Below are 2,858 nucleotides of genomic sequence, written 5' to 3' on the forward strand. Positions count from 1 at the left end.
TATTGTCGTTGAATATGTACCTCCCTGATTTAGAATATTTGAAAGGAAATATATTACATAAGTTAGTAAATGTAAAAAAAAATGCACTTAAATTCTTTTCCAAAATAACACATTTAAGGCAATGAATTGCAGATATTCGCGCAAAGAAATGGAATGTCAATTCTACGGCATAAAATGATTTCAGAAAAAAACAAAGGAACGACATAGGCAAGGCTTTTGAGAACCGAGATCACCTACTTTGCTACTTGTTTTTCAGCTCCGTTACCTACCCTTTCTGTACGACAAAGTCAGACAACTACAACAGCAGGAACTGTAACCACGCCAGTTTCTCGTAAGAACTATGACATCTGCATCGCACTACAAGTCCTAAATATTAACACATATATTAAATGTTTTATGTTGTTGTTTTATGTTTATAGATAGATAATTAACGAAATCTCTAACTTATTCACGTTCGTGTTTTTCAACAAGGGGAGAACATCCATGAAATGGACATATGCATATGAATGCACGTGTTATTCCCATATTCGAACAAGTATCTTATCCCCGACAAAAGTAAATATGTTCTAGCTTTGTTTATCGGAATAAGATATATATGTATTGCATTATTATTGTGGCTCATTAATTAAAATCATTTTAGAATTGTCGATGAATATGCAATGACGGACTATAGTTGTCGGCTTATAAGGAGACTTACGCAATCTTCAGTATCTAGTGGTTCATTTTAGACTTGGAAAAACACATGCTTCAGGTGTTAAGAAACTCGTTAAATTGGACTATCAATACAATGGGTTGATCTGGAGACGTATTATCTTCCTACTCCAAACCTATTGATATGCCTTAAGCAGTAGTTGTAGTTTAATTTGCCCGCTCATTCGAATACTTGCTATCTCAGTTTAATTTCCTACTGTCTCCCCTTTATATGGCGGGGAAATGGCTATTGAATGATCCAGCCTTCTAATTCCTGTGTTATCGGTTCCTTCCTTGCATACTGGATTGATCACCACTGTACCAGAGCATTTCTTGGTTTTTTTACTTGTAATACATAATATTTTATTTATTTTTACTACATAAACAAGATCAAGGAAAAAAGTGAATTCAAGGAAAAAAGTGAATTTTCTGTTCAATATTTTTTTGAAAAATATCTGTTTTTATTTTGACGTAATCTGTATTGTGACATCAATGTAAATGTTTTTCATTGGTGTAATGAATATTCTTACTTCATGATGTTTCGCAGTGAACCTATGGTCAAAATACAGACAGGCACTATCAACATTCGTAAGGGAACACACATTATTAATCGACAGAGCAACTCCAAATTTAACGTTTGATAAATAAATTCACATAGTTTCCCCCAAATATAGAAGTTGCGTTTTCAACGTTAAAGTAATTTTAAGCTATACCAGCGTCGATATAACATTGCCATGTCTATATGACATGTCAGCGACTTTCAAGCCTCTGAGCAGAGTTACTGCTCCTGGAACGGTTGATTGAATACTGTAATTTATAACCTACTTGTATCATAGTATTCGATGTAAAGTCAATGTTATATAGCTTTTTAACAGTTGTCACTCATTTCAAAGAAATATATTATATTAAATGCATTTCGGATTTTTTTTTAAAGATACTAATTGATGTAGAAGTTTACCCTGTTACGAACACATGTAGGTTAAGTCGATTAATTATACGTTACCTTATTCATCCATTGTCTCCCCGGTTTCTGCTTGTGCCTGCGTTGCAATCTAAGACTGCATTGAAGACATCTCGCACTAGAACACTAGCTTATCATAGTTGTATCGCTTCAAACGTGATGACTATACAGATATTTATGTGGACAATACATGTTACTGTTGTGTTTTGACAATTTGTAGGGGCGACCGTTTCCACGCGTTTACCACAGAACGTCCCAGTACTTGTAGGTAAGTACCTACCGATATAAAAAGCTAATACTTATCCATTGGGATTTCCATTCATTTCCACACTTGTTATGAGAAGTTGTTTGAGACACTCTGTACTTGTTTTTCCAATTCATCAATTGTATTCTCTCTTGCAGGAAAACGGATCGACGTCGATTCTGTAAGTACACTAGCTAGTTGAACTACTAATCACAGAAAAGTATGACCATTAAGCTAAAAATAACAAGTGCTGTGAAAAATACTAAAATTTGAAACGACTTATATATATAAAGAATGTATCTGATTACAGCTTTTCCGTTGGTGTTGGTTGAAGCTAAACAGGAACAATTCCAATACTGCGTTAAACGAATAACCCATCCATGAATATATTGTAATCAACTTATATAGCACTGGACATGGAAAAAGACAGTAGTAAAAGTTTATCAAATTTATTTTATATCTTTTACTAACCCTGCTTGGAAAATGAATACAAAATGTTTCAATCTACTACTTGTCAGAAACCCTCTGTAAGTATGTCTGTATTCTTGCAGGTTGCTGACACTGACCAACGAGGACGGCATCCTATTACCTGACGTTTACGTTTTCAATTCGTGATACTATGTCACAATTTTAATGACTGCAAATAAATTGCTTTAATCGAAATCATATTGCTTTGGACTTGTTTTATTTGTTCGAGTAAAATTGACAACAATATTTTCTTAATTTTGCGTTTAAAAATGAACAATTTCTTTTCTTTTTTCGTTGTAAGATATTGTAAGATGTTGCAAGATGTTGTAAGATGCCGATTAGAAATATTGGAGTATTGTTTCACATATCGATGTTTCTGGACCCTTGAATGACAGTTTGATATTGGTGACACTTGAGTCGTGTGTGGTAGGTTATATCGGCGAAACTGGATTCTTGTGTGGCAGTTTTGTATTGGTGAAACTGGAGTCTTGTGTG

At 34.0% G+C, this 2,858-nt stretch overlaps 1 long non-coding RNA gene across 1 annotated transcript; it reads left to right on the top strand.

Annotated features, from left to right (window-relative positions):
- Positions 1–163: 163 nt before the first annotated feature.
- On the top strand, positions 164–2,553 carry LOC110444380. Its single transcript, XR_002462238.1, has 4 exons — positions 164–331; positions 1,872–1,919; positions 2,054–2,076; positions 2,447–2,553. It is a non-coding gene; the product is annotated as an uncharacterized LOC110444380 (long non-coding RNA).
- The last annotated feature ends 305 nt before the right edge of the window (positions 2,554–2,858 follow it).

The sequence above is a fragment of the Mizuhopecten yessoensis genome, unplaced genomic scaffold (genome assembly GCF_002113885.1).
Source record: "Mizuhopecten yessoensis strain PY_sf001 unplaced genomic scaffold, ASM211388v2 hete_36111760, whole genome shotgun sequence".
NCBI classification, from domain to species: domain Eukaryota; kingdom Metazoa; phylum Mollusca; class Bivalvia; order Pectinida; family Pectinidae; genus Mizuhopecten; species Mizuhopecten yessoensis.